Here is a 13654-nt window from a genome sequence, read left to right as displayed (position 1 = left end):
GTAATCAAATGCTCCCATTCCACTCTTCTTTACTCTTCCTCCTCTCCAACCTTTTGCTCCCCTTTCTTTTGTGGTTGAGTTATTTTCAGTCATGTCCAACTCTTCGTGACCTCATTTGAGGTTCTCTTGGCAAAGATACTGGGTGTCTACCATTTATATCTCCAACTCATTTTCCAATTTAGGATACTGAAGCAACCAGGCTTAAATGACTTACCCAGGGTCACACAGCTAATATCTGAAGCGATATTTGGACTCAGACCTTCCAGAGTCCAGACCCAGTACTCTATCTCTGCCCCAACTGGCTGCCCCTTCTTCACTCTTCCATGTTGGGTGCCAACCTCTCCCTGTATTCTTTCATCACTCCTCATATCCCTATATTTGTAGGAGAGCTCTTGTTTTACTCTGATCTTTGGTCCCCTCTGGACCCTCCTTATGTCCTTAGGTCCTGAGCTCCTCCAATCTTCTGGATTTAGGGCAGTCATGGCCAGTAAGAGACCATGGGTCAAAGGCAGCTAGGTAGCACAGTGGATACAGCCAGGAGTTGGGGGAACCTGGGTTTAAACCTGGCCTCAGACACTTCCTAGCTGTGTGACCCTGAGCAAGTCACTTGGCCCCAATTGCCTAGCCCTTGCAGCCTTTCTGCACTGGAAACCATATTTAGTATCAATTCTAAGATAGAAGGTAAGGGTTTTAAAAAAAATGGTCATGGGTCCAGGTTATGTGGAATTACTCTAATAGTCACCAGCTATGGTCATGGTGTTCACCCTCTGGACCACTTGGCCTCATCTTCCCATCTTTTCTCTCTCTGAGCTGTCTGAACTATTGATCCTTGAAATTTGCCCTGGCAATACCACTTCTGGGCCTCTGAGCCTCATAGCCCTGTTAGCCTTTATAGTCTGAACATCTGCCTGGAAGTTAGACTCATTTCTACATGACATCTCCTCCATTAGAATATAAGCTCATTGAGGACAGGGTTAGTCTCACTTTGATATTCATATTCTTAGCATTTAGCACAGTGCTTGGCAAATAGTAAATCTTCAAGAAATGCCTTTTCATTCATTCATTCATTCATTCATTCATTCATTCATTCATTCATGCATGCATTCATTCAATTATTCACCAACATTCTCTATGACTCAAATTTCTCAACTGTAAAATGAGATTGAATTGGATGAGTTCTAAGGTCTTTCCTAGCACCTTCTTGAGTCTCATGTCCTCCCTAGGCAGGATATAAGAAATTTTATATTCTAAAGTCTAGATATCTAGTGTCTTTCTAGCTTATGTTCTAAAGTCCCTCCTAGATTTAGCATTCTCTGCTCTTTGTTCTAATATCTCTCCCATTTTTGACCTGCTTGTGGTGCCATAACTAGCAGTTTTGACATCCTAATAAGCAGCATGAAGTTTTCAGTTGAGGCAAGCAGCAAAGAATCAACTTTAAAATTTATGATGTAAAAGTTATAAAAGGATTATACAAATAAAGCGACCAAAATGTGCATTCCTTTGACTCCCAAATTCTGGATCAAGGTATGTATCCCAATAGTTATAGATAAAAAGAAAGGTCCTATATAGAACTAAAATATTTATAATAGAACTCTTGGTGATAGCAAAGACCTGGAAAGAAAGTAGATATCCATTGATTAGGGAATGGCTAGACGATCTGTGCCACACAAATGTCATGTAAGAAATGGTGAATTTCAGGAATTCAGAGAAGCATGGATTGATTTATATAAACTGATGCTAATCAATAAACAGAACCAAGAAAAGAGTATCTAGAGCAGTATAAATCAAGAGAACAGCCGCCACAAAGCAAATGATTCAAAACCAAGTGTTAAATCTTTCATGGCCTTAAAAAAGAAATACAAGAAGCCTCACCCACCACCCCTGCTCTTTGCAAAAGTAGTGAATCATGGGTGTGAAATACCACATAAAATGTTAGGCTTTTTTTTTTAATGGTTAGTTTTTTGGAATTTTTTTCATTCTTTTTTATAATTTAATTAAAAAAAATTATTGCCTTCAGTCTTAGAATACCATGTAATGGTTCCATGGCAGAAGAGCAGTAAGGGCTAGGCAATGAGGGTTAGGTGACTTGCCCAGGGTCACACAGCAAAGAAATGTCTAAGGCCAAATTTGATCTCCAGGACTGGCTCTCAATCTATTGAACCACCCAGCTGCCCATTTATAATTTAATTTTAAGAGATAAATCTTTGCAAAGAGGTGGAAGGAGAGAAATGGTGGGAAACATAGGTAAAATATACGATATAAAAATAAAAGTAATTAAGAAAAACTCAGTTATGCCAGAAAGGAAAATTAACCAACATAGTAGCTTCTACAATGCTGAATCTTTGAATTATATTAAAACTTTATATGTTAAATCTATCAAGCCTATATCTCCTAAATTTTAGATCCCTTTCAACCAATCCATCAATCACTTAGTCAGCATTTATTAAGTACCTACTAGATGTCCAAACTATTATGCTACATGCTGGAGATAAAGAGACCAAAAAAAATAGTCATTGCTCTCAAGGACCTTACATTCATCCCATCAGGGGAGACAAGCAAGCACATAATAATGAATGCCAATAAAAATAATAAGAATAGCACTTATACAGCATGTACCAAAAGTCTTAGGGCAATTTAAAGCTACCATATTAGGGACATCCTGCAAAGTAATTTAAGATTTGCAAAGTATTCTACAAAAATCCCATTTAGTCCTCACAAAAACTCCTGTGAAGTAGGTACTCTTATTATCCCCATTTTATAGTTGAGGTAACTGAGGCAGAGAAAGTTTAACTGACTTGTTAATTCAACTAGGGGGTATCTGAAGGTAGAATTGGAACTTAAGTGGGGAAGGGAAGGGGATAAGTATTTATATGGTACCTACTATGTGCCAGGCACTATGCTAAGACTTTACAAATATTATCTCACTCGATCTTCACAACAATCCTGAGAGGGAAATGCTATTATCATCTCTATTTTACAGATGAGGAAACTGAAGGAGACAGAGTGATTTTTGGGGGGTTGAGTCACAGATCCAACACGAGATACTTTTTCCCCCAATTTTTAAATTAAATTAATTAATGTAGAATATTTTTCCATAGTTACATGATTCATGTTCTTTCCTTCCCTTCCTCCCACCCTCTCCTATAGCCAATGCGCAATTCCACTGGGTTTTACATGTATTATTGATCAAGACCCCTTTCCATATTGATATTTGCACTAGAATGATCACTTAGAGTCTACATCCCCAATCATATTCCCCTCAACCCATGTGATCAAGCAGTTGTTTTTCTTCTGTGTTTCTACTCCTCCAGTTCTTTTTCTAGATGCGGATAGTGTTCTTTCTCATAAGTCCCTCAGAATTGTCCTGGATCATTGCATTGCTGCTAGTAGAGAAGTCCATTACCTTCAATTGTACCACAGTGTATCAGTCTCTGTGTACAATGTTCTCCTGGTTCTGCTCCTCTCACTCTGCATCACTTCCTGGACGTTGCTCCCATTCCCATGGAATTCCTCCACTTTATTATTCCTTTGAGCACAATAGTATTCCATCACCAACATATACCACAATTTGTTCAGCCATTCCCCAATCGATGGACACCTAGCCATTTTCCAATTTTTTGCCACCACAAAGAGCACAGCTACCAATATGAGATACTTACTAGCCTACAACTGGTAAGTGTTGGAGGCTGGATTTGAACTCCAGTCTTCCTGACTCCAATTATAGAACTTCATTCAGTGTGCCACCTAGTTAGCCATGTAGACATATATAGGGTTATGCAAAACAGATACAAAATATATTCAAGGTACATTTTTCGGAAGAGGGCAGTAGAAGCAGCAGGGATCAGGAAAGGCTTCATGTAGAAAGGGGTCTTGAAGAAAAATAAGATTCCAAGAGGTGGTGATGAGAAGGGAGGGCATTCCTGGAAAGGAGCACAGCCAATGCAAAGGCATGGAGACAAGAGATAAGAGTATTGTGTAAGAACAGTTAGAAGGTTAGTCTGGCTGAACCATAGAGGTTGGAAATGTAAATTAGGGGCAGGTTATGAAAACTTTGAATGCCAAATAGTTGTCAAAGTCCAGTTTCCCTAACTGTAGGTCTAGCTCTAACACATATTCTGTGCTTGAAGGTCACTCCTAGCTCTGACATCCTGTTTTCTAAGCTTCCTCCTACTCTAAGTTCTAACAATCTGTTCTGTATTCTGTATTCTGAGGGTCTTCCGACCCCCAGCTCTATCAAGCTTCATTCTCTATTCGAAGGTCTCTTCCAGGTCTGACATTCTGTATTCTGTGTTCCAAGGTCCTTCCTATCTCCAGCTCCATCAAGCCGCATACTATGTTCCAAGGTTCCTTCCAGCTCTGCCATTGTGTGAACATGACTACGGGAAGAACTAGAGAACATTTCTAAGGCAATGGGGTGGCTAGCGAGAGCACATTCTTCGATATGGCAGAAATTCAGAGTCAGTGAAGGCTGAGAGGGCCAAGTGTCCAAGCGGGCTCGCTGAAAGAAATGTCATTCCTTCGGGCAGCAGAGTGGCTGAACACTTTGACCACTGGTCATCTCAGGGAGGAGAGATGGCCATGCTACTGCAAAGACTTACCAGCCTGTCTTGGAAGGTGGCGCAGCTCCAAGATTACCCCTTCCAGAATCGCCTCCCTGCTTTGGGACGACCTTATGCACACATTGCATGTTGCATGCAAAGATAGACAGCAACACACATAGACACCTCCAGAGGTTGTGTGGACTGTGATAAAGGATGAAAAGGTTTGCAATTTGCAAAACTGTGCAATAAACTGAGAAATGCAAACCTAGGAATGATTGACAGTGGCATGTGACCAAAGGTCTTGGGAGCCAAAGCCTGAGGGATCTAGGTAAAGATTCCATCTTTCCAACTGACTGTCTTCTCTCCTGAGGAAGTTTAGATGAAGGCTTAAGAAGATTTTCCTTGTGATCAAATTATGGAAGGAGCTTTTCCCCTGTATCTGGCTGCTGGCAGATACTTGGACATCAGAACTTGCTTGGACATCTAACAACAAAAGATCCTGGCTCTATTTGATTTGGGACTCTTGCTGTGAGAATTGGGGTATTTGGTTAAGTTTTAGTTTAGTAACATAGTTAATATAGTTTAGTTAGTTTTAAGAATAAGAATAAGTATACCCCTATGCCCTTATTCCTTTCCCTTACCAAACAATAAAACAGATTTTTATGTTTTCCTCTTGTGTTTCCCATACCCCCAATCCTACCCTAACAGTTTGGCGAGCCAGCTAGGTTAAGAATCTGTTTATTGTATGATTGTTTTTTGTATTTAGCTAGCTAGAAACTGAGAGGCATACATAGAATTCTAAGGGTTGGCATGCGTAGACAAAGCTTTTGTTAAGTGTCATGGGGCAGGGATTGGGCACTATATATATATATGTATGTATATATTGTATATATATATATATATTGGGCAATATATTATATATATATATATATATATATATCCATACTGAGTGTTGGTTCCAAGGCAGAAGAGCAGTAAGGGCTAGGCCATGGGGGTTAAGTGACTTGTCCAGGGTCACCTGGCTAGGAAGTGTCTGAGGCCAGTTTTGAACCCAGAATCTCCAATCTCCAGGTCTGACTTTCTATCTACTGAGCTGTCCTTGGGGAATGGTTTTTAACCAGGGCTCCATTAATCTTTTACTTAAAAAAAAATATTTTGGTCATTGCATTTCATTATAATTTACTTCCTTTGGATTCCTATCACATGTCATTTAGAAGTATTATTCTGGGGCAGTGGATGGAGAGTCAGGCCCAGAGATGGGAGGTTCTGGGTTCAAATCTGGCCTCAGACACTTCCTAGCTGTGTGACCCTGGACAAGTCACTTGATCCCCATGGCCTAGCCCTTACCTCTCTTCTGCCTTGGAATCAACACACAGTATTGATTCTAAGATGGAAGATGAGGGGTTAAAAAATAAACAAATAAAAACAAAAATGTTATTCTGAGGAAGAACCTATAGGTTTCATTAGATGGTCAAAAGGGTCTGTAACAAAGAGACAAGGTTAAGAGCCCCTCCTCGAAGGTCTGAATTAGACAGTGTGACTATCGGGGTCCCTTTGAACGCTAAGGTTCTGTTCTCCGAATCCCCTATGTTCTCCTACATGTATGTTTCTGTTCTGTGGGGAGCGTGTGCCCCTTTATGTGTGTGCTAAACGGAAGGGGAGCTGGAGCGATCTGGGGGGCCTGGAGGGGGTCCCCGATGGTGCTCCCTTGGGAGGAATCACTGTCTGGCCTCCCTGGACACCTACAGGGACTCTGGCAGGAATCCTGGGGCTGGCGGGACGCCTGCCTGGAGGCAGCAGCCTCGGGTTGGGGGTGGGCCGGGCCTGGAGGGCTGGGTGGGCTGGGGCAGGAGCACACCTGGCTGGAAGAGGCCCAGGCCCCATGGCTGCGAGCAGCAGCTGTTTGGCCCCAGACTGCCCCATAAATCCAGCAGGGCCCCAGCTGCCCGCCAGGCTGATGGATAGACGTCTCGCCTAACCCAGAACGGGGCAGCTTCCTCCGGGGAAGGGGCCCGTCCAAACAGAGCGGGAGGGCCTGTCAACAGGGAAGCCAAGCGGGCTTTCTGCGAGGTTAGCCCGCACTTCCCCCGGGCCTTCAGGCCTAGATCTATGGGGGCAGCTGCGGGCTGCCGGGAAGAGCCGAGACCCGAGGTCAGGAGAGCCGACCCGGACCCCCGTCTCTGCCCCCTTTCATGTCTGCAGAGGGCTCTCCTCCCCGGCTGTCCCGCCGAGGGGAGAGGAGGAGGCCAGCCGGCCGCCCTCAGCGGGCCTCAGTTTCCTCATCCCACAGAGAGGAGCCTGGACGGCCGAGGCCCGACAAACAGGAGCTGGAGCTTTGTGTGTTTAGTGGAACAGCCGCCGCCGGGCCCAAAGCTTCCTGTTAGTGTGCCCTGGCCTTGTAGAAGGCCTTCTCCCAGGCAGAGCGGGAGGGATTCATTAACCCAGCCGACCCCGGCGGATGCAGCGCCAGCCCCCCGGGAGGAGGAGGGGCGCCACCCCCAGGCTCCCCCAGCCTCCTGGCCGCTGCTCTGGAGGATCTAGGGGCCTCGGGCCATCCCACCAGGGCAGCCGGGACCTCCGGAAGCCCAGGGGCTCCTCAACCCTCCCCTGGCCCGAGCCCGGAGAAAGGACCAGGAAGACCTGGGAGAGAAGAGCTCAGGAGCAGACTGTGGGCCGCTGAGCCTGGCTCCTGCCAGCTTCCTTGTGGCCTCGGGCAAGTCACCCCCTCTCTCTGGGCCTCCATTGCCTCTTCGGTAAAGTGAAAGGGTTGGTCCATCCAGCCTTGGAGGCTCTGCCAGAGGAAGCATGGAACTGGTTTCAAGACAGAAGAGTGGTAAGGGCTGGGCAATGGGAGTTAAGTGACTTTCCCAGAGTCACATAGCTAGGAAATGTCTGAGACCAGATTTGAACCCAGGACCTCCCGTCTCTAGGCCTGGCTCTCAATCCACTGAGCCACCTAGCCCTCTGGGTGCCTTTTTTTTTTTAAACCTTTACTTTCCATCTTAAATCAATACTATGTGTTGGTTCCAAGGCAGAAGAATGGTAAAGGCTAGGTAATGGGGGTAAAGTGACTTGCCCAGAGTCACACAGCTAGGGTTAGGGTCTGAGGCTGGATTTGGACTCAGATCTTCCTAACTCCAGGCTTGGGGCCCTATCCATTGCCCAACCTAGCTGTTTCTATTTCAAAAGAAATAAAGAAGCTCAAAAGAAGTAGAAGGGTTTTGGGGGGGAAGAGGAGTCGAAATAATTCTATTTTGGACACATTGAGTTTCAGACACTGACTTGACAGATAGAAATATCCATCAGGTCCTTGGTGAGATGAAACTGTGGGCTGGGAAAGGAAGTAAGACAAGAACTACAGACTGAGCTAGGAGTCACAAGCTTAGAGAAGGTAATTAAGCCCATGGCATCTGGCAGATTAGTTCATCAAGAAAGCACAGGACAGGACCTCAGGGTGCTCCAGCAGTTAGGAGGCATGTTGTAAGTGATTGTCCAGTAAAGGAGGCAAAGAAGGACAGGTCAGACAGGGAGAAGGAGAGCAAAGAAGGGAGGAAAAGAGGATGAGGGGGAGAAAGAGGAAGAAAGAGACCAAGACAGAGAGAGGAAGAAGGGGTCAGACAGAGAGAAAGGGAGAGAGAGGGAGAGAGAGAAGGAGAGAGGGAGGGGGAGGAAGGGAGAGAGAGAGGGAAGGGAGAGAGAGAGACAGAGAGAGAGAGAGAGAGGGAGGAAGGGAGGGAGGAAGGGAGAGAGAGAGGGGAGGGAGGAAGGGAGAGAGAGAGAGAGGGAGAGAGAGAGAGAGAGAGAGAGAGAGAGGGAGGGAGGGAGGGAGAGAGAGAGGGGAGGGACAGAAGGGGAGAGAGAGAGAGAAAGAGAGAGGGGAGGGACAGAAGGGGAGAGAGAGAAGGGGAGAGAGAGAGAAGGGGAGAGAAAGAGAGAGGGAGGGAGAGAAGGGGGAGAGAGAGAAGGGGAGACAGAAAGAGAGAGAAGGGAAGAGAGAGAGAAGGGGATGGAGGGAGAGAGAGAAAGAGAGAAAAAGAGAAGGAGGGAGAGAAGGGAAGAGAGAAAGAGAAGGGGAGAAAGGGGGAGAGAGAGAGAGAGAGAGAGAGAGAGAGAGAGAGAGAGAGAGAGAGAGAGAGAGAGAGAGAGAGAGAGAGAGAGAGAATTTCCTTAGCCTGTAAGGAGGGTTTAGGAAAAGGGAAGAGGAAGAATGGAGAAGAAAGGTTTTTAATTTATACATACACACATGTACACATACACAAAGAGAATACATGTAAGAAAAAGGCATTCTAAAAAATATGCACATAGAGTCTCACCCAAAAGCAGAATGTATATAAACTCCTTGAGGGTGGAAGTTCTTTTGCTCTTATCTTTGTATTCTCAGTTTCTCTGCCCAGTGCCTGGCGCATAGTAGGCACTTAATAAATACCTATTTATTGGGACAGCTAGGTGGTACAGTGGGTAGAAGGTCAGGCCTGGAGTTGGAAGGATCTGGGTTCAATTCTGGCCTCAGACACTTCTTAGCTAGGTGACCCTGAGCAAGTCACCTAACCCCGATTGCCTAGCCCTTGCTGATCTTCTGTCTTACTGAGACAGATGATAAGGGTTAAAACAAAAGTAAATAAATCAATGCTTATTGATGGACTAATTCATACCTATCTGAGTAGGTTACAGGAAGGAGGATAATGGGACAAAGGAGAGAGCTTGAGCAAGTGCTCTCTAGGGGGAGGCAGGGGAGGGAGAGAGGGGCCAGGGAGGAGTTGGTACCAGAATTGTTGCCTTGAAGGAAGAACAGGACTACTTGTATGATGCTGGTAAATCCTTACCATCCCTACATCTCTGTTTTTGTCCCTATAAAAGGAAAGATTCGAGGGGGCAGTTGGGTGGCTCAGTGGATAAAGAGCCAGACCCAGAGGTCCTGAATTCTAGGCTGGCCTCAGACACTTCTCAGCTGTGTGACCCCAAGCAAGTCACTTGGCCCCCACTGGCTAGCCCTTACCCCCTTTCTACCTTGGAACGCATATACAGTATTGATTCTAAGATGGAAGGTAAGGGTTTTTTTTTTTTATTTTAATAAAAGGGAAAGGTTTGGTCCAGGTGACTGATCTTTAAGTTCCCTTCCAGTTAAGGAAGGGGATGCTAGAATCCTATAAACCAAGATACTACTTGGAGGCCAGAAACAGCCCATTCCATGAAATAAAACTAAAAGACAGTTTAAAGCAGACTTCAGAGGCCTTGAATGCCAACTAAGGAGTTTGAATGTTATTGGAAAGGCAGGAGGTTACCAGGCTCGGTTTCCCCCCTGTCTCTGTCCCAGGGCCTCTTCTACTCCCATCCTAGGAGGACAATTGGCACCAGGTGATAAGCCAGCCTGGACAAAGGCTGAGGATGATTGAAGTAGGTCTGGGGGGGGGGGTGCCTATTTGTGTGGAAACTTGAAGGCCCAACTCTCTTCCCCTGGAGAAATAAGAATAAAGAATTTAAGTCATTTTGATCTTGATAAATCCCTGCCTGAGCAAGAAGGGAGGGCAAGCGGGCAGGCAGGAGCTCCTTTGCCAGAGAGGCACAAGTAGGTTATTACCAGGAAAGGCTCCCTCCCTGGGGACCCTGCAGCAAACTTGCTCTGATGCCAGGGGCCTTGGAGGGGCCGGGGAGTGGGAGGGAGGGAAGGAGACCCTCATCCCACCGCTTGGGGAAGACGAGATTTGGGTGAGCCAGTAAGAGGGGGTTTAGGTAAGAGCTCAGGTGGGAGAGGGAGGCTGGAGAAGAGACATTTTTAATTTGAAAAGAAAAATCCCTCCTGCCCAAGGCTGTGGAATCAGAGGATCTCATTGCTGACTGTCTGGTCCAGCCCTCCTCCTTTGACAGATGAGGGAACCAAAGGCCCAGAGCGGTGGCTCAGGGGATCCAGAGCCAGGCCTAGAGCTCTCCCATCTGCAGGGAGGCTTTGGATAGGGTCAGGGACAGAGGCAGAAACCCTAGAACAGACAGCCCTGAGCAGAGCCCCCAGCGAGATACCCATCTCCCAAGGAAGAGAGAGGGATGGAGTGGTGACGGGATCCTAGGGACAGAACCTCGAGCATCCTTGGAGCCCATCTAGTCCAATCCTCTCATTGAGGAAACTGAAGCCCGGGGAGATGACACCCTGCCCAGAGTCATGTGGAGTCAGTCCAGAACCGTCCATCTAGAGTCGGTGTTCCTTACAGCCATACACTGCTCCAAAATCTGGTCGGGAGAGGAGCATCATGGTCGGAAGAGAGGGTGAGGGATTGTGGGAGAGTGGGTGTAGCCATTCGAGCAGAGGACCATTTCTGATGCTGGCGAGCCGGACAGAACCCTGGTCACCTCTCCCTCGGGACGGCTCTGATGTGATACCCTGCAAAGTCCATCTGGGCTGGTTGCTTGGGAAGGAGCATCAGAAGAGAGGAAAGGCAGGACGTCGTAGCCTAACGGTACTTGTTGTAGCAAAAAGAACTGGATACAAAATAGTCTTCTAGCAGTCAGAGAATGGCTGAATAAACTGGGGCAGAAGGAAGTAGGAGGGCGGAAGGATAAGGATTTGGATGTCAAGCACTGTGCTAAGGGTTTTACAGTGATTATCTCATTTGATTCCCATTTATCTTCCAGGTAGATCCTATTATTATCCCCATTTTCCAGTGGAGGAAATCGAGTCAAACAGGTAGAGGAATATAATGTGATTTTATCACATCCTAACTAATTCAGAGAACTATGGAAAGACTTGGATGAATTGATGCTGAAGCAGGAGAACGGCTTCTAAGAGGACCACAAGGACATCATGAGGGGAAATGGTTCAGAACCTCAGGAGGCTGAGGGTGAAAGCTGGCTTCCCTCTCTTGGAAGAGAAACAGGAGACTGAGACAGGCATCCTCCGTCGAGGCCAACAGGCCAATTCATCCTTCTTTACTGTATGTATTTGTTCCAAGAAGGCAGGGGAGTGAGGATGGGAGAGGCACTTTAGTAGGCAATAATAGACTGGGGGGGGGGGGGGGAAGAGCATGATTAAAATATTTTTAAATTAAAAAAAAAAAGACCACTGCATTTGGATTTGAACCTACATTTAAATCCCTGCCCTGTTGCTTATTAAGCAGTGTGACCCAGGACAAGTCATTTTTCCTTTCTGGGCCTTAGTTTCCTCATCCGTAAAATGAGGGGGTTGGACTGGAAGACCTCTCAGTTCCCTTCCAGTTCTAAATCTATGACCCTAAAGGATAGGAGTCCAGAGGGAGCACAGGGGAGGGGAGACCCCTGGTCTCCACATGCAAGATTCTCTCCTGCCCCACCCCCTAGCTGGGGACTGGAACTGAGGATGGGAACCCAGCTTGAATTTCCATCCCCCAGCAAATACTCTGCCCAGAAGCTCAGGATAGTGGGGCTAGGCAGAGCCTGGGTAGGAAGAACAGCCCCTGTCTTGGGCCCCCTGCTCTCCCTCCCCCTCCCCTTCCCCTGACTTGCCTGAGGCTCAAGCCCCACTCCCCCAAATCCCAATCCCAGTGCAGCCCTGGATGTTTGCCTGTTGCTATGACGATGGGGATGCACCTTTCCATCTCCATGGCAACCATCCAGGGGTTTTTAAAATTCAGTCAAGGTACTTTCCACCCCTCACCCCCCCTTCCCCCTCCCCACATTCTTCTTCCCTTCTCTTTTTCAGTCTTGGGAAAATCAGAGGCAGCTGATGGCCTGTGAAGTTAGAGAGTGTGCAGAGGAGGAGGAATCTGGGGCCAGGTTATCTCCAAGGATACAGGGGACACTCCATGCCCTGGGGTCAAGCCCTTTGCCTAATGCATCTAGGAACTGGGCTTGGACTAATAAATCTAGAGGGCTGTGGGAGTGCTGGTCAAGGCCTTCCTCCCTGATGCTGTCAGCCCTGAGGAGTTCACGTGCCCAGGATTCTGGGGCTGAGGGGACCAAGGGCATGGAGGTGGCCAACAGAGGCCATTTCATCTATTTCATCACAGGGCCAGTGGCCAATATTAGTTCCAGGGGTCAGGGGCTGGCTGGCTTCCCTTCAGAAGAATGGACAAGTGGAAAGTGAAAAATGGAATGCAAACGAAACGAAAATCTTGACCTGAGTCTGGAGAGGTGGGTTTGAATTCGAATTCTGCTTCTGGTTTGCGATATGATCTTGGGCAAGTCTCTGGTCCCTTTGGATTCCCAGCTGTCTCTCCTGTGAAATGAGGATGTTGGACTAGATGGTCTCTTAAGGGCACCAGAGAGTGTGGGATGATACTGGAATTCTGGCCCCTATGGAGCAGGAAAGAAGGTGCCTGAGGACACATCCCAAAGCATCTGGGGTCCCCAGAAGGAAGGGTCCATCTGATGAAGAGAATGCCCAGGCTACATGCCAGTAGACAGGCTCAGAAGGGATTTGGAGATACAGACCTTCGGAATAGCAGAACTAGAAGGGATCTTAGAAGCTAGAACATCTAGGAGAGGTCTTGGAGGTCCATCTAGTCCAAAGCCATCATTTGTTTCTTTCAAATCCTTACCTTCTCAATGCTAAGTATCAGTTCCAAAGTAGAAGAGAGGTAAGGGCTAGGCAATTGAGGTTAAGTGACTTGCCCAGGGTCACACAGCTAGGAAGTTATCTGAGGCCAAATTTAACCTCAGGACTTCCCACCAGGAAAGCCTGGCTCACTTTCCACTCTATTGCTCCTCCCATCATTTCTCAGATGAAGAAACTGAGGTCCAGAGAGAAAAATGACTTATCTAGGATCAAATAACTAAATTCCTTGACTTTCGGGCACCAATAAGAGCTTGGAGATAGAGAGGGCTGTGTTTGTCCTGGGAACCGTGTGGATGGTGTCAGAGAAGGCAGGAATTCGACAGTGTTCCTTGGTGTGGTCAGTCAGGATCCCAGGCGAGGGAAGGGGAGGTTAGGGGACCGCCCAGGCTTGTGGCTGATAGCCCTAGTAGCTGAGAATGGTGCAGGGGGTGCTGGGTAGAGGGCAGAGGCATTCAGAACCTGTGAGGCATAAGGATTCAGGGAGAGTGGGGACAGAGAGGATCTCAGCTGCCTGGGTGGTCCCCTGTAAATCCAATGTGTCGGGGGCCTCACACTCTCTGGAAAGGAGGATGCCTGAGCCTGGGGCCAGGGA

The sequence above is a fragment of the Monodelphis domestica genome, chromosome 7 (genome assembly GCF_027887165.1).
Source record: "Monodelphis domestica isolate mMonDom1 chromosome 7, mMonDom1.pri, whole genome shotgun sequence".
Taxonomy (NCBI): Eukaryota; Metazoa; Chordata; class Mammalia; order Didelphimorphia; family Didelphidae; genus Monodelphis; species Monodelphis domestica.
The sequence above is the reverse complement of the archived record's forward strand: the minus strand, read 5'-3'. Positions refer to the sequence as shown.